An 18,937-nucleotide genomic window follows, 5' to 3' on the forward strand; every position below is an offset into this window, starting at 1 on the left:
CACATGGACATGGACTGATCACAACATGGGCTGCAACTAACAGATACCAAAGAGGAAAGCAGGCATTAACCCTTTCGCTGCCGGGCACAAGAGAAAATCAGAGTCATCTCCACCCCATTGGCAAAGCAGTTTTATTCAGAGCTCTTAAAAATGGTTTGGCTTTGAGTTGTTTTTTGTGGGGATTTTTTTTTTTAAAGGAAACAAGAAAAAGCATGAAATCAGAAACAAACCAAATTTCAGAGAGAGACCATCCGTCTTAATAGAAATTGGACTACAGTTTCAATTAGCGTTGTTTCGACCGGAACGAAGGACCTGGTGGAAATGAGGTTATTCTCTATTTCACAGCTTCCTTTCCTGGTGTCCAAATGGGTAGAGCAATTCTGTAAACTTTGCTTAAATGGAAGCAGTAGCGTACAGAGAAGACGCAAGACGGGATGGAAGGATATAGCTTTTACTTTTTTTTAAGAGCTCTGCCACTAAAGTTGGTTGGCACAGAAGAAACCAAATTGCACAGCTAACCTTCCAGGATCAAAACAGGAAACTGAAAGGAAAAAAAATCCCAAGCCAATTCCCACAATGAACTAAATGAAAGGAATAAAGAAGGGAAAGCTAGCAGAACAGTCACATCTAATTGGGAAGGACAAATTGCCAGAGTTACAACCCCCGCCCCTACATGCGTGTCGACTTCAGCTTTGCAAAACAGCGGTATCACAGTAGCAGGGTCAGCAATGGGCTTTCTGGAGGGGAAAATACAGACAAACAAACAAACCAAAGGTAGGATCAGTGTTCCTTCTGCAAAACAAAACAAGACAAATACACCGCTGAAATAAAGTACTGAACTCCCAAACCACCCTTACCTGGCTAGACATTGCCTACGTCTCCTGCAATAAGTTCCTGCCTGCCTTCTTGGAAAGCCCCACATTTAGCGTCCTTCTCTGACACACTTAAACATTAACACTCTGCCTAGTCAGGGCAGGGAGAGTCAATTGCTCATCTGCAGAAACACTAGGAACACAGGAATGCACATCTTGCACTGTTGCCTGTTTCTTCTAGAAACTGGCACCATAAGTTACATGAGGCTTTTCACCTCTACCCAGTCTGCTGTTCTTAGACTGCAACCAATGGATTGGAAAAAATCTTTTCCACTTCCACCAGCCTAAGTGCCTTTTTAAGAGTGGAGAAAGAAAGGCTGTGTCTCCAATAAGAAAAAAAGGCATGTCTATGGTAGATGTGGGCACAGATGTGTCATCTTCATTACCAGACCTATCAGTATATTTTACTGTGTCATCACAGCAGCCATCACCACCCTACAAAAAGTTTCTGTATATTCCAGCTAGTGAAGCAAACAGTTGCTGAGAATTTCTGGATAAGGAAGTAATGCTGTAGGGGATATATTTATTTTATGTGTCCATGATACCACCAAATGCTGTAATAAGAATTTTTGTTCTCCCGTTATATTTGCATGGTTGTGATACAACAAATAAACCTGTCCAACAAAGAAATGTATATGCATATTTATTAAAGAAATGTAATAGAAAATAAAGGAGGTATTTAGAGAAGGAGGGATCAATGAAATTGCTCATAACACTCTTAAGCCTTTGAATAAAGAAACATCTTGACAATACTGATGAGCTCTGATGGGCTAAGAAGATCCCAGGGTTCTGGAGCCCTTGAAATGTCAGCACAAACAAGTGACAGTTTTTAACTGAAATTTACAGTGGACCAACTAAAGTTCTGGGGGCCGTGAAACTGCAACTAAGCAAAAAGAGATGTGACAAGATAGCTTTTCTTGCTGAGAGGACCACATATACTTTCTGATAGTACCAAACTAGCAGAACCTGACATGACACTGAAATGTTCCTCCAGATCTGATTTACATTGAATGCAAACCTTATTCCAACACCAGTAAATAGAACAAATGTGCCATGCTACACATCAGTGAGGAATTCATCCCAACAGCAGAGAGTTGCTTCCAGAAATGTTGTACAGTGCTGGAATATATCACAGAAAACAACTCCTATAGGGAGGTGAATTAATCAGAGAGTTAAATAGCTTCAGTCACATTTGAAAAGAAACAAAGAATGGGATCAAACTTACAGACATAAATCCCAGCTAAATGCATGCACATCTTCACATGCTCACTTGCCTGTGCACACACATTGCTCATTGCAGAGTTCAGCTGAGGACCCTCCTTTTCCAACACAACATGCAGGTCAGGTCCTGTTCACTATTTTATCTCTGTCCCTTCATAGCCATTCCTGCTCTCTTCCAGTTATCAGTCTTGCCTGTTTTGTTCCTCATTTGCCTCAAAAACACCTCTGCAGGTCTCCTGTGAGGCGTCTCACATCAGTGGTGCTTCATCCTTGAAGTGATACATCCTACCTATATTGCAGAGCACTTCTTAAGAACCACACCTACCACAAGCCTAAAAGAAATGGTCTCCTGTGGGTTGAGGATTCCTTAGAAAAATTAGAACTAGAGTAAGGGCCACAGTGATTTCTTTCTAGTAGCAAGGCAGAAGTATTTTGCAAGAACATACCAATTCATTCACTCCAATAGGCTCTCTCTCCAAATACTGTGACTACAAGAGTGGAGTCTGCATAGCTGCAGGTTGCCCATTGCTAGCCCAGGGCTTATACCATGTGTAAGGTAAAAAGAATGTCTTTCTTCAGCCTCTAAGTCAGATGCTCTTTCACATTAAACAACATTGCTTGTGGTACCATGATGCCAACTTAATGTCATTGGAAAGACTATTTTTACTTATGCTATCAGCACGGTGAGGCACTGTAAATGGCAAGCATGCCACTAGATACTCAAAATATTAAAATTCTTTTTCCTTTCCTCCCTGGTTTCTCCCTCTTCATGATCTCTTTCTTTTCCTGGCACTTTCGTTCAAAACCTAGTGTTTTACATAGTATGAGAAAATTCACACATCCAAGAGTTCCTGAGGCAGTGTTAGTGAACACCATCCCTGCTCTATATCACAGAACTTCTTAGCATTCCTTCCGTGTCAGAATACTTTCGTTCAAAACCTAGTGTTTTACATGGTATGAGAAAATTCACATCTAAGAGTTCCTGAGGCAGTGTTAGTGAACACCATCCCTGCTCTATATCACAGAACTTCTTAGCATTCCTTCCGTGTCAGAATACCTGAACATAAAGTCCTGTAGCTGCATGTGGCAAGCTACTACAGGTAGATTCAAACTCCCTTTCTTTTTTCCTTAAAAATAAAAAGGCTACTTCAGGCCACAATTTTCTTTTACACACAGAGCAGTCCAAAATGTGATTCAAGTGACAGACACTGTGGCAGCATACAAGCCAGAGAGCTGAAAGTCTTCTTGCTATGTGTTTAAGATGGAGAAGCAGTCTTATTTCACCTAATTGTGTGATGAACAGTGTTTGCTGTGCTAAGGTGTGCAGCAGAGTCTGCAGCTGAAACCCAGTTAATAATTCAGGTGGTGGCTCCACCCTGGCAAACCCTGGGTCACTCTCACCAGTCTGTGTCAGCTCTGCAGATCTAATAGGGAGAGGAAGTAACACATATTTATGGTGTCACCGAAGTCAATAGACAGACCTCTAAAATACACCCTGGGAGCAGTTCTGTTGAAGGAGAAGGCAATATGTTAACATTGACGGTTTCTAATCTACCATAACTATTCTCTACCTAAACTTTTGCTATGCTGCAATAGCTATAAACAACAGACAGAGACAATAAAACTTGCAGTGAGGTTTTAAACAGCTCATCCCTTTGTCTTAAAACAATATTTTAAGGTGCAGATCAGGTTTGAAAGCCCCCTCATCTTTGTCAAAACTCTCCTCTGGATCTGAACTTTGAGACTGAGGCCATATTTTATAGTGACACCAGTGTTTCACATGCCACTGGCTTTAATTGTACATTATGTCCACCAGACATCTGGTGAGAGAAGCAGGGAGGTAAGCACATTCAGAGACCATTCCTTGTATCCTGCACCTGCTACAATTGCAGGCTGATGGGAAGGATAATTTTAACATAAATACCCTAAAAATATCCAAAAATCTCTTCTGCTTACACTGGCTGTATAACACTAAAGACCAAAACTGACATTAAAGGGCAGGAGCAATCTGCTGCTTCCAGTTGCTCTGTGACCAGTGAAGGCCTTAGAACGGCTCATTAGTGCTTTTTCAATAATGGATTCTGCATTGCAAGATTAATTGCAGCCATGTGCTCTGTCACACCCGCCACAGACTATTTAAGTTAACAATCCAATCAATAACCTTTTCCAAACAAAGGCAGAGATTATCTTGAGGGGAAAAATAAGCAAATACTCTTTTTTTAAAACAAATGTGAAATTATTTATACAGAATAAAAGGAATTTTTACCCAGTCTCCAATTCTTTCCATTATCTTCAGAGTGTAGTGGTGGGCTTTTTAATCAATAGTGTGATGAAAACTCACAGGCCTCCTGGCTATATTGCATCAGATTTATTCCATAAACTTTCAGGTCTTTAAACAACTATAAATACATATTACAGATATAATGGCCTATGTCACAGAAGCCCCATCCAAATAATGGAAGTTTACATGCAAAGAAAATGCCTAATTTCCTCCTGCTAAGATTGAATAAGGTTTCTTGTGGCCACTGCCATCATTAGACAGAATTATTACCATTACCTGTACAAAAGAAGGGAAACTTGTCATTCTAATAAGTGATATAATTTTATGGTTATGATTTAAAAATATGCCCTTCATTTGTCTGTCTAAGAAGGCTTGCTTACAGATATACAGTGTCAACTAGTCAGATTAGAAAAGGCCCTTTAAAACTCAGACTATCCAAGCACACTGAAGAACTTGGCTCTGCCAGAATCCCAGGGCTCAAGAATCTGCAACTCTCAGAAAAAACCAAACATTCCTGAGGGATGATGTTGGGGAGCTCTTGGCATTTCCTGGCCCTTCCCATCTTGCACTGTGAAGGTGTTACAGTGTAGAGACATATGCCTGCCTGCTCAAATGGAGGCACTCATGAACAGATGCCTTCAAAGGTGTTCATGGGGTGAGGATCCAAGGCACCACCTGCCACACTATCTCTATGATATGGAGAAGCAGGAGTATTTCATTATAGAAAAATAAAACAGCTCTCCTGGCAGCCAGGGCAGGGGAAGGTGTTGGAGGCTGCAGGTGAAGAGCTCCTGTGTCACCCCCTTCAGTACAGGGCCCTACTGAATCCAGCTTCTTAAGAAAAACCTACAAACAAACAAAAGAAAGTCTCATAGGCACCACATTGGGGTTCACTATTATCAGACAGGACAGGAAATATCACCACTGTGAATTTCTGTGTCCTGGCTGAAGTGAGAAAACCAAGCTGTTTCTCCCAGTGTGTTCCAGCACTGCCAACTCTGCTAAAGAAGCGAGTCCAAAAGGACTCAGTGGTTTCACTGAATAGTCTGGTTGGTCTGATTTGGTCAGAAACCAACTCTCCTCTATTCTAATATGTCACAATGTGCCAGTAATTGTGGAAGAATTAATGCCTTTAATAATTGATGGATCTCTGAAACCACTCAGCTGTAGAAGAGCTTACAGTTCCTATTATTTCATTTTCTGGCTCTCCAGTTGTTCTGGCCAGCATGGACAGAGCTAAAACTGAGTCCACAAAAAGAGAAGGGGCACTCTGCTGCATTAGCACCGGGACTGGTGGCCAGCTGCACTCCGGAGGTGGTGGTTTGCTTCTCAGTACTGCCAGTTCCAGAGGAAGAACTTATACAAATTACAAGCAATTGCTCCAATATTTGGCACCAATACAAGAGAGCCCCACTTTCATTGTTCGCCTAAGGGATAAATAAAACCCCTGTGCAAATGGTAGTGCTTCAGCCCCAGCTGTAGTTTGGCAGGTGTAATTGGAGAAGGCAGGACAGACCTGTGTTTGAAAGCAAGGCCAAGGATCTTGGGGAAGTTATAAAATGGTGGAGTGAGGCAGGTAGCACTTGCAGCTCACTCTTCTGCACTGCCCTGCTGTTTCTTTAGCCATGAAAACACCAAAGGGCACGGGGAGCAAAGGAGTAAGCTCCTGCCAAAAGATCCCTCATCTCCAGGCACTCTCCAGAAAATTTCATTGCTTGAGGAAAGTCCACTCACCAGCTCTACTCATGCATAGCTTTGACTCTACAATGCTGCATAATTTCTTCTGAAATCATTTTAAGGAGAGCATCAGCTGGGAAAAGGAGCCTGGGTTACAGAGGGTACATGAAGAGCAAAGCTCGGCTCAGGCCACTCGTGTGCAAAAACAAAATGAAATATGCACAAATGTGTATGCACAGACCCACATGCACCCAAGGAGACTGGCTGTGGACAAGGCAGTGTAACTCTGTCTGGCACAGGGTGCCAGGAGGAGCTGGGTGGGATTCAGGGGTGACCTCTGGAGCATGCAAAGGGACAAGCAGTGAGTTATTCTGGGCTTCCTAATGGTTTGTCAGCCAAATCACCCCACACACACCATGCCCATGACAGCAGATGCCCCATATCTTACAGGAAAACTCCTTGAGAAATATTTTGAAACAGTTTTAGGTCTGTGTGTGCCTCTGCCTGAGTACGCCACTTGCTCAGCATGCACAATCCAGCCATACAGATGTTAGCAGGGAGAAATGAAAATTGAGAAATATTTTAAAACAGTTTTACTGCAATAGGTCTGTGTGTGCCTCTCCCTGAGTACGCCACTTGCTCAGCATGCACAATCCAGCCATACAGATGTTAGCAGGGAGAAATGAAAATAAATTAGAGATTTTAAAAGTCTCTAAAAACTGCCAGCAATTAACTTTGGTGCACACAAATCATTGCCCTGGGAGAGCACCCTGATTTGGGCTGGTGATGCTGCAGCCAGGCCCTCTGCCTGTGCTCAGAGGGAGGATGAGCCCTGCCAGGGTTTCTGCTGCTGTGTGGGTGTCCCCCTCCAGCCAGGCACACCTGCCCTTCCAAAACTGCCTGGGACAGGCTGAAATCTGCACCTCCATTTCATATCTCTCAGAGGTTTGGACTGGGGCAGATCTGGGGCACAGGCCCATCCCTCTGTGCTCCCCCCTGAAGCCGAGCTGTGAGGACTCGGCCCACCCGACACAGGCTGCTCTTTTCATTGCGGACCCGCTGTGCTAACGCAGAGCTGAGGTGGCAAACACAGAAAAAACACAAACACAGAACTGAGGTGGCAAACAGAGAACAAACACAAACACAGAACTGAGGTGGCAAACTGAGCCCTGGGCATTTGCAACCTGGGGCACCAGGAACAGTGCCCAGCTCTAAAGCCAAAGGACGTGCCACACTCCCCAATGTCTCATCTCAAAACCAGACAGCACTCGGTCCCCTCTTCTTCCAGACTAGCCCCTATTAACCACTGCTGGCCGCTAGACAAAATGGCTAGTTCTTGCCTAAGAAAATAATGTGGGAGCACTCAAATAACCCTGTACTGAAGCATCAGCTTGTTAATGCACTGGTAAGTCATGCCAGCGCTGTACAATTCCTGGGGGTGAATTGGGTCAGAGTGACCTCCAGAGAACCCACAGGCCGCGTGCGGCATTATGGGTAACGATCCGCTAATTGCCAGGAGGCGCTTGGGCCGCACCGACAGGAAGGAAACCTGCCTGCAGGCACCGCGCGGACTCCATATGCCGGGGACATCGCTCCTAATAACGAGAATAAACCCATTTATAGAACATGAACTGGGCAGGAGGACAGGCACTGAATGCTAATGCTGCCCAGGCGGTGCAGCCCGCCGGAGACCCCCAGCAAAACCCCTGCGTGGAGAGGGGCTGGCTTTGCATTTGGCTGCTCTGTGAAGTGGGGGTGAGGTAGATGGAGATGAAAATGCAGGAGTGGGAGAAAGACTGCTTATCCAGGCAAGATGAATCACCACAACCTGGAAAGCCAACATCCCCTTTGCCCCGGGGACATTTTCGTTACCCTTCAACAAACTGCAGTGGAAAAAAACCTCCGGCACAGCTCCGACCTCGTCGCTATGCACTGCAGGCTCCCCAGCCAGGCCAGCTCACACACCACACAGCTTTCAATCAACTGGCAGGCTCACTAAACCCTTTCAAATTGAGCAACCAAGCAAAAATACTTGGTCATAAACACTAAAAATAGGAATGGAGGATTGGGTTTTGTTTTGCTTTTTAACTTGGTGAAGCCAGCTCTTCCTAGTGCATTAAATCCACCTCCTTGGCAGCCCATTTAGAACATCTCCTCCCCCCTGGGAGAGCCAAAATCCCCAGCTGTAATGAGAAGAGTAGGGTGGTATTTAAAATGCTGGGGAAATGGCAGCCTGAATAGCCTTCTGCAAGCACAGTGCCTTTGTCAAATCCCCCCATAAAACAAGGTATCAGCGCTGCCCCTCCTCCCCTCTCTTTAACATGAACAAGGTCTCTGCTACCTGCTTGAACCCACGTTTGCTGTCCAAATACCTGGTCCCTGCCCAGCAGCTCTCGTGTTAAACTGCCCTGCTAACACAGCCACAGATGGCAGCACGCCTGCAGGGATGCCCGGCACTGCCCAGAGCTGCTCGTGGTATCAAGGCAGTGTTTGAAAAGATTCCAGAGTTTCCACGCTGACCCAACACAGGGGGTCTGACCTGAGCCAGTGGCAGCAGTGGATGGGACATGTCATTTCCCCAGAGCACTCCAACAGGGGCTTCTCCACTGGGATTAAGCAGCAGAGAGTGACAAAGGTGATGTGTCATGACAAGGATACCTCTTCACTACAAACAGGCCATGCTCACCCAGTCAGTTCAGAGAGCACCAAGACAACCCCACTGCACCACTGTGGCTCCCCAAGCACCAAGGACTGTGGGGAGACCTTCAGAGGCGATTTCACCCCTAAGTCACAGAACAGACATCTCATAAACACAACTGTCACTTGGAAACAGGGTAAGCTGATTAATTTGGGGAAAGGAAAGGGGAAAAGGAGAAACTAATCTCTGGACTAACTTTCTAGAAAGATTAAGGAATGACTCTAGAGTAATTCCCTGCCAGCACGTTTCCAGAAATTTCAAATCAAAAGGCAAACTCCAGAGAAATTATTTAAATCTCATTATTTTAACATTAAAGAAACTTAACTATGCAGAAGACACCATGCCATTGCATAGACAGTGACCTCGTTGCTCTTACATGAGATAACCACATACCATCTAGGTAAAGATATAAAGTAGATGATGGCTAAATGACTGATAATTGATGTGGACATACTAAAAATGCAAGAGGTTTGTCTTTCTCACAGAAGCACAATTTACACTGTTGTTAATGTGACTGTATATTCAGACATAAGTAGAACTGTTTCACTCAACACAAACAAGACAAATTTGGAGCAAGTTACTTCAGTCTTTTGTTGAGTTAAGGAATCCCTTTCAACTGCCAAACAGGCAGTGAGCCCCATGAACACTCTGCATTGTTTGTAATGCAGTGCCAGAAACTGGAAAACACTGATTTTTTTCCCCCTCTCTGTCAGTGAAAGCCCCTGTTTGGTTGGGAATTTTAAAGTGTCAATAGAGATTTCATCAAGGAGACAGACAGTTTTTGCTTCTCCACCAAACTCCCAGCAACATCAATACCTAGAGGGAAGTGCTATAACTACATGCTGAAGAGCATCAGTATGAGCATGGTAGGAGGGAGTGAAATGTCTTTGTTTACTCTCTAAAAAATGCAGTTTCAAGGTGATCTAAACATCTGAGTGAAGGAGTGAATTTGAACAAAGTAGTTTCAGTCAAAAGTAAGTGGGAAGGAAGAAAGGATTAAGAGGTGGCAGTGCGAAAAACTGATTTTCAGAAAGGTTGAGACATTTTGTACCAGTGTCTCACAAATAAGAAGCTGGACTTTCATTTTGGAGCAGTACCTTGCTTCAAAAGTGAACTCAAGGGAATTGTTTTTAAGAAAGAGAAAAAAGAGTCACAAATGAAATGTTTCATTCAAGCCTGTGCACAGTTGGCAGTGGGAAAGGGTCATTTCATTGAGGAGAGATTGTGTTTCATTTCAAATCAAACCAAAATCTTTTATCCTCACCATGGTATTTTTCCGTTCAGTTGTTTCAATGGATTTTTTGAGTAAATGTCCAACAAAATGCTGACAGAGATTCAAAAAGTAGGATTATTTTTTTTCAGTGGATGACCACCTGATTAAAATCCATTATCTCTTTTCATAGAGCTCACCAGACCTTCCACGCCAGATTAGTCAAGTCAAAGTCCTGACCATTCCTGAACCTGTAACAAATGAGTAGTGCTGCTTTAACCTACCCATCCAATAACTCATAGCAGCTAAATACCTTCTCAGACCAAACAAGAAATCAGCTAGTTCCATGGCAGTGGACACTAATGTCCCTCATTAAACAGTTCACTAGTCTTGCTATTTTTCAGCACCAAAGGAATCATTTAATAAAGCCTATACAAAAGTAGAATATTATTGTATTTAATTAAAGAAAATTATCTTCTACAGTACTACAACAATCTCTGACTCATCTGATTGTGCTTTTAAGTGGTTGCTCCATTGGCCAGCAGGACTGTTGCTCAGTGCTCTGTTAATGGCCAGGAAGTTGGGAAATTCTTTCCTATAGGTTGGTCTGACCAAGCTCTGAGTATCCCAGATCCTTTCACTTTAAACAGTTGTTGAGGGTGTTCATCAGCTGCAAAGTTCACTTGTTAGGTGGGATCCCACCACCCACAAGATGTCTGTCAATTCTCAGTGATAGCTGCACTGAGCCTAATGGGGACTAATTCTTCTTCAAATATTGCCAGACCTGTAAACATGTAAACAGTCACAGAGGAATATAATGGTTGTGGATGTCCTTAGGAAATTAATCTCTGTTCTTTCAGCTCACCAAGTACTTGTAAAATCTCACCCTTAATGGAAGTCAGGAAAGAGTTTTGGAGAGGAAGTTAATGAAGAGGCTGCAAGGGAAATGAAGTCCCCTAAGCAGGGGAAGGTCCTTATCTCCAGGTGAAGGAATACACAATTCTAGACCATCTGCATGCTCGAACAGGAGGACTAGAGGGCCTGTGGCTGGTTAAAAACTATCCTAAGCCCCTAGGCTGATGGATACAGTCAGATTCATATTATTCACCAATATAGAAAGCTCTGAGAAGTCCTGGAACCTTCTCTTTAATAATCCAAAATCCAGGCATTCCAGCAATGGATGAGACTTCTGACCCAGAATTCACTGTACTGTAAAACAAGTTGTTGAGCCCAGGGAAAGGGCTGAAAGACTTTAGTGTTGTTTAACATATTTAAGCCACTCCCAGCAGAGCACTGAAGTGAAGCAGCTATATTTTGTACCAACAGGGGAAAAGTAATTTTTCCAACAAAGACTTAAAACCATTCCATGCAAACTCTATTGCACAAAGTGCTCCATGAATTTGAAAGCTATGTCACACTGGTTAACACTAAAATAAAAATACCCCTTTAGTGACAGGATAGCTTTCCACTATTTCCCATCCAGTGACTTCTCATCACCTTGGGGAGTTTGCCTCAATACTGATTCCTGAAATCATCATATGAAGAATTGAATGGCTGTTGGCTACAGAAAGAAATACAAAATAGCAAGCTAAGTCTGCAGCGATGTTTTACTTAAAATCTCTATTCTGTTTCAAAGAAGGAGGCTGTATCAAAAAATTTGGTCATCTACATTCACTTCCTGCAGTCCACAATGAAGTTACTGACATGAGGACACTTAACAGCAAAGACTGAAGAAATGTAATAGGAAGAGGCTTTAGTCCAAATAAAAAATTACTCTTAACACCTATGCAAGCCTAGATATAAACTAGGTATTACTGAGAATTGGTTGTGGAAGATGATCAGCACTGAGAAATTAAACCCTGCTCCAGAAAATCCCAAACCACTCAGTTTTAAGACATTGAAAGGAGGCTGAGTCTGTTTCTACTCAAGAAGTACCATCCCTCAGCTAAGCTGCCAAACGAGAAGAAGAAGGGGAGAGGAAAAAAAAAAAAAGTACCTTCTGCAAGCTCTCCCAGGCAGGCAGCAGAAGTTCCAAGAGCTTCAACCCACTGCCCAGCTTCAGTGTTTAAATCATGTTGCCTTTTCCTTAGCAGTGCCATGGTTGGCTTGTAGATCATTTAAAGTTACCACAGCTGCCTCAGGCAACATTAAGCAAACCTGTTTCTAATTATAGATGGCAACATTAGCCACAACACCATGCTCCAGAAATCTGTGCTTTCATGAAGGTAAATGCCATCCTTCTCCCACCATGGTTCAGCCCCCCATGGAATCATGCAGAGTTACAGGCTGCAAAGACAAAACATCATGAAATGACAGATGTGGTAGTAGAAGTTTCTAACATGCTCTGCAAAAGCATTTGGCAGACAATGCAGTTAGGTCTTCAAAATATTCTGGTGAGGTGCCACAGATGGATGGCTCTCATATTATGTCATTAAAATCAAAGTTAGGGCTTAACTGTGGCAAATGTCCAGCTTTAGTGCAGCAAACAATACAATCTTTATACAACAATTTCCAAGGGATAATGGAGGTCTTAAAAACATCAAGCCACAATTTGGACACACCCAACCCAGCAGTCATTGCTTATGTGCTCTGCTATGCATGCTTTATGTAGTTGAGGTCTTACTCATTCATCTTCAACACCAGGGATGGGATGGGGTACAGAGATGTCTATGCCATTGCTAATGAGAATTAAAAGTTTGGGTTTAGAGAGAAAGTGTTATGGGTTTTCTTTATCATCTATGGGCTGATGGATTTAAATACAAGTAGGGCTCACAAATCCAAATTTAATGCAAATTTAATCAGATTTTTTTCCTGATTGCAGGCAAAAATTTGGAATAAACCTTAAACCAGTGCAATATTTTAGTTCAGGCCAAAGCAAATTAGTTGATGCTGTTTTCACTCCACCCAGAGAAAACAGGATTCCAGCCTTCAGACTTGCTGGCCTTCAGCTCAGTCTCAGTCCAGGGAAACACAGCTTTGGGGGCACCCATTAACTGCTGCAGTGCTGAAAGACACTTTTAGTCCCTCCTGCTGCCATCCCTCTCACTGGCATCAGCCATTCACTGAACAGGAAAAGAAGATCTATTTATGTCAGCATTAATCTGTCCAGGGGCTTATCTGTTCAGATCATTTCTGCAGAACTAAATTTTTTCTTTAACATTCCTAATTCCAGGCCTGTGGCTTTACAAAAATAGAAAGAAAACAAGAAAAGAAAAGAAAAAGGCACAAAAATATTCAAAGTAATAAGACTTACATAAAGATATTCCTTGGAATCTGACAGCCTATAACAACAGCTCTGCTGTGGTGGGAAGGATCCCATTCATCTAAACCAGCTGTCAACAGACATCCATAAAGGCCAATTTCAACGTACATGTTCAGTTTTGCTACCTTAGGAAAAATGTCTCACTCTGCACTGTGCATCATCACACTGAGAACAATGAAAATGGCAATGGATGTTAAAATGGGAGATGACCTAGTGCACTGATGCCACAAGCCCTCCTTCCTTCCTTCCACCTGCCACAAAGACACACAGATGTTAGAGTCAGGCAGGTAAGAGCCCATCTGTATAACAGAGCTTTTTAAAAACAATACATTAGGGAAGAGATCACACACAGAGTTTCCTAAAAACATAGCATCTAATCTAAAACAGTATTTCTTCTTTCTCTTTTCATTCTATACAGCCACATCATTAGTCTAATACATGTAAGGGGAAAGGGAAGGCTCATGCCAGCACTGTGAAATGCAAAGGGAACCACAGCTTCCAGTTTCTCCAGTGGCTGGACTGGAAACTGCCTAGGCAGGGGCAGAACTCCTTAAGGCAATGTCACTAAAATCTATGCAAACAGCTGTCACATAGCTTAGACTCCACCTTTGACTCCAGACTACCTTAATGCAACTCTACTAATCTCATGAAGAAGGCTATTAAAATAGAAACACATTTAGGAAGATCCTCTATTATCATCAAATGATAGAAAACACTCTTATAATGACTCCTATACAGAAACACTTTTTTATTTCCTGCCTAACTTCACTATAGCAAGAAATAGGACCATTTTCTGCAGTCCAATTAATGGAGAAGAGAAAGTAAAAGAGAAAAATTAAGATAATTCTTGGTTAATGTCATGGTTCACTAGGAAATACCAAACAAAATCCAGGGACAAAAGTCATCATTTACAAAATGGAAAAGGGAAACAAAATCAATAGAGGAGGAAGTTTTATTTTAAGCTTCAAAGAGAGTATTATAAACAATGGAGAGCTTAGAAAAGTAAATGTACATATATGTTACTCAACAATGTCTTGTTAAAAGAAGATTATTTGCACTAAAAAAGACGTTGCAGAATTGCTTTGGGAAAGTAATATTTACAGAGGAATATACAGTAGGGATGCTAGAAGCAGAACTTTTATTTGGAAGGAATATTACACAAACTGAACACAGACCCTACAGTTTTCAAATCTTCATTACAGTTGTGCGTCTTATATTTTGATGAAATTATTTTTTTTTTTCCCTCTAGAGGCAGTTCCGCACTGCATGTTTAGAAATCAACAACATGAGAAAAGCAAACCCATCCTGCTAAAAAGCCCAATTAGGACACAAATTGTCATTTAATTCAGTTTTAGCAGGACAACCTTACATGGTTATTTTTGACTTTATGTTTTAATCTGGGAAGAAGTGGGAGAAGGGAAAGGAAGAAGAATAAAAAATCTGCTGCTACTGACACATGGAAACCTCTCAATGAGGTGAGTTTGTATTCTAGATGTGCAGGAAACACAAGACTGTATCAGGTTTTCTGTCAGCTTCACCTAGTCAGCATGCAATTTGTAGATATTGTTTTTTCATTCTGAAAGACAAGGTAAGCCACATTAACAAAACTACTTTTTTTCTGCCTAAACCTTGAGGGTCAATCCCAATAACTGTTGGTGTGCTTTGCCTTCAGTTTGCTTCTCCTCTGTAACAGGGGTGCCAGACAGAGCCAAGTCCAATACTCTTCTCCTAGGACATGAAGCTATCCTGCATCCCTGCTAGACTGCATCACACATGACACTGAGCACACCTGTGCTATCCATTGCACAGAGCAGATCTGGTGGCCAACAAAACCCTCCTTTTTCACTGGGAAAATGCCTAACAATTCAGAATTTGGGATGTGACCATCCCTCCCTGCTGCCACACAGGACAACTTAGGAGTGCAGCTGTGGGAACTCATATTTTTCTCCTGCACAGTAATCCCTGTTGCTTATTGCAGACATGTGGTTGCACCTGTAAGCTTTTCAAAGTCCACTACCACTTCAGAAAGGGCTGAAATACACAAGTTTTCTACACATGACATCACCCTTGACAGCAAGATCCATTCCAAGAGCACCTAACATTTAGATACTTCCCTTACAACCAACTCACAATCAGCTGTGGAATTACCAAAGAAAAAAATAATACAAAGAATGATCAGAGTTGTTTTCAATTCTTAAAGCCCTCTCTCAGCAGAAGTATTTCACAGAGTTGCTCAAGAGCAAACCTCTTTTACCATGCAGAAGAGACACATCAATCCTACTGGGAGAAGATAGTCCTTTGAAATGGACACAAAACATGGTAACAAAAAAATTCAACCACTGAGCCTGGTCCTCACTACTCCCAACAGTTTTTGTGCCTAACACAGTACGGCAAAGTAGGTTTTAAGCATCTAACAGGATAATACTATTAAAGAGAAAATAAACCAGAACAATCTTCACTTACCACATCCAATTTTCAAAAAACAAAGATACCCAGCACATGTATGAATGGCTTCTTTAAAGTAAGAGAGAGAGCAGAGTTGACCTTTATTTTCATTATTAAAAAAAGTTTTTTCCTTAAAGTAAATATTCAGTCTTTATTTTACAGTAAGTGCTTTTTAAAATTTCATGTCTTCACAAAATTGCATTTAAAATTTGAAGTAAAATGTATTTCAAACAAAAATACTGTGCAACTTCAGCACTTCTTTCTTAAATATCAAAATAAATAAAATAGTTGTCTTTTTCAGTTTGTTTGTTTTTCAGTCAGTTCTACTGTAGATCAATTCCAGTCTGACCTGGGTTTATACACACACTTAAAAGAAAGTGAAATCAAGACTTCAAAAAACTTCTTTGTATTGCACCAGCTTAGGGCATCCCCAGAACTTCTCTCAACAGTTGGCAGCTAACTTCCCATAGTCCACACTCCTGTGCCAGATGGAACTCAGGTACAGAAGACTCAGGGCAAGGAAAGAAGTATCAAAGCATTCTGGCTTCTCTCGGTCTTCTTCTGAAATGTTTTGCTTGAAGGCTGCTGGAATCCACAAGGGCAGGGCTGACTGCAGAAGGAAAGGCAATACAAAGTAAAACTAAACAAACTCAAGCAGACAAAAAAGCACGTGTTCAGAAAAAAAATCAGAAACAGCACAAACCAAACTTCCAACATTGCTTGCATTCTAGTTCCTTGAAAATACAGCTCAACAGACTCAGTTTCAACTGACTGTGGAAGCCATAAATGAACACAAAGCAAACAAATAGGTTAAAAAAAGCATATTGAAAAGAAAGGCACTGCACACTGTCAATCTTTCTTATTGGGAACATTATTAAATAACCTTCATCATTCAGCTTAGATAGTTGTCTCTTCAGTAGAGGTTAAGACCTTTACTGAAGAAATCCTGCTCTAATTACCTTCCTCTATTACTAATTATTTGTAGGGAGCCACAAGCATATACAGCATGGCACAAAAGACATTTTCAAAAGTCTAAACAATACACATGGTGTGGCAGTAATGCAACAGCTTCTGGAAAGAATGAAAGATTGCATTTTTCATTGCAATTGTTCCATGAATCGACTAAGTTACATACTGCTAAGATCCTGAGCAGGATTAGATAGCAAATAAAATAATCTCTTTATTTTCACAAAATGCAAGTGCCTCTTCCCATAGCTTCCCACATCTCTCATATCAGTTCTAGACTAAATGAAAATCCAAAATCTTAGGAACTACCAGACACCAAAAGAATAAGTCAAAGATATGAACTGGCAGCATCCACTTAACAGAGCTATCTGGCCTGGAAATCCCAAGAGCTGTGTTCTGTCCTAAATGTTATTGCCACTTGCCTTCTCTGAAATTGGCAACTTAGCATTCATGGAAATACAGACAGGGACATCAAAATAGTTCTGACTCAATTTCAGTATTATATGGTATTTATATAGGTTGGGGTTTTTTTTCAACACTGGTAGATATCTGGCAAAGAGAACAAAGACTGGTAGGGTTTATTGTAATGGCTTAGTCAGCAAAAACTCATCCCAGCTGAATTCCTGCACTGAGAGGTTTGTCAAAACAACCCCATGTGAGCATGAACCCATGCATGTGCCTCATCTTTACTTATAGCTACAAATTTCATATAAATAAGAAAAAAAAAGAGAATATGAAATGGGTGTTTATTGGAAACATCTACATATGTAGCAGCACAAAATACACTGGGCATATTTTGCAGTTTTTATAATAAGACAACTCCCAGTGGGGTCAGTACAATGTTTGCTTGAGGATTTGATTCAGTAAAACTGTTTGCCATGGGGAAGAGGCAAATTGCATGAAGAGCCAGGCTTTGAAAAATACATAGTTTTATGGTATTTGAACTATTATTTTAGGGCCCATCTCAAAATCATTGCAAGAATTAACCAAAGAAAGGCAAAGTGGGCATGAGAGAACACAGTGGTGCCCCATAACTGTCCGGACTCTGACTCTCTGGGTGCAGTTCTTGTTTGCTCCATGCATCAGCAGGCAGCAAACTGAGTCTCTGTATTCAATCAAGAGCCTAAGCTGAGGTCTGTAACATGGCAAACTGGAACTCAAAATGAATAACTAATGTAAAAGCTCAAAGGCAAAACAATGCGGGGAGGGGACTCTAATAACACATTCTGCTGAAACAAACGGCCATCTCAGAGCTTGTCTACACCATACCAGCAAGCGTATTAACAGAGAGGTTTCATTCAATAAAAGCAATAGCTAAGAAAGCCCAGTGCTAATCCTTCTGAAGTCAGTAGTAAAGTTCTGTCTGGCCCTTGTTTCACCAGCCTAGGCTTATCATTTATGACCCTACCACATACATACGATGTTATTCCAAGCACCATTACATATTCAAGAAATAAATATACAGCCCACAAAACTGGGGGGTGTCTAGGTGAAGGGAAGAGATGCAAAGTGAAGCAAGTCAGATTTCAGCTCCATTCCTCTTCTACCACATCTGTCTCTCCTTTTACTTTTTAACTTTTATGCCAGAATCCTGTATTTGCTTAAAATTTTCTCAATGTATATTATCATGCTTGAAATTTTATACTGTTTTTGTGGAAGAGCTGAGGTCTGTCCCTGCTAAAATTTCAACTAATTAAATGTTTCAAAAGGGAATAGGCTAACAATCAGTGCCCTCTCCATGTAGCCTTTCTTCTCCCTTATCAGCTGCTTAAGCAGCACGCCACTTCCTTTATTCTGCTCCCATCTGTGAATCAGAGTTAGCAGAGGACAACTCCAGAAACTATGTGTGTTTTCTAAGATCCTGCAGTATGGAGCAGTGGAAAGGTGCCTGAGGAGACAGCTTGTATGACTTAACATAGGAAAGTCTGCACTGAGGGCCTGAAATGAAACACCCCTTTGTTCACGTTTCACATTGGGGTTATCTTATTTTGGTATGTGGTTTATTGGGAACATGTGTTTCAGGAAACCCTTTGGAAAGCCTTGTCCAACCTTCCTGTAATAAGAAGGACATCTCTGGAGGAGAACTGGAATAGCCAGGATTGTGATTAGTTGAAGGGCTACAACTTTGAAGAATTTATGAAGAACAGAAAGTTTCATTGAACTGCTGAAATCACTGGGGAATAAAGAGCATCACAATTCATTCTGATTTCAAAGATGAATGTTTAGCTACAAAACAGAACTCACATTGCAAACTTTTTTTATGCCTCCCTATTTTGGTTTGGGACCTATGTGCCCTTTTAAGATA

General features: G+C 41.7%; 1 protein-coding gene across 6 annotated transcripts in view; it reads right to left on the minus strand.

The window, feature by feature from the left end:
- DPF3 (double PHD fingers 3) overlaps positions 1 to 18,937 on the minus strand; it is a 160,405-nt gene that overhangs the window by 9,568 nt on the left and 131,900 nt on the right. For 2 of the 6 annotated variants that reach the window (XR_005627064.1, XR_005627062.1), the window contains one exon: positions 14,470 to 16,276. The exons of 3 other annotated variants lie outside the window; for them this stretch is intronic. The gene's annotated coding sequence lies outside the window, so the exon portion shown is untranslated. Of the gene's footprint in view, positions 1 to 14,469; positions 16,277 to 18,937 lie in introns of those variants that run through there. One more of the 6 variants, XR_005627063.1, reaches the window with a different exon arrangement.

Source organism: Passer montanus, unplaced genomic scaffold (genome assembly GCF_014805655.1).
Source record: "Passer montanus isolate IOZ18808 unplaced genomic scaffold, ASM1480565v1 scaffold18, whole genome shotgun sequence".
In the NCBI taxonomy this organism is placed as follows: domain Eukaryota; kingdom Metazoa; phylum Chordata; class Aves; order Passeriformes; family Passeridae; genus Passer; species Passer montanus.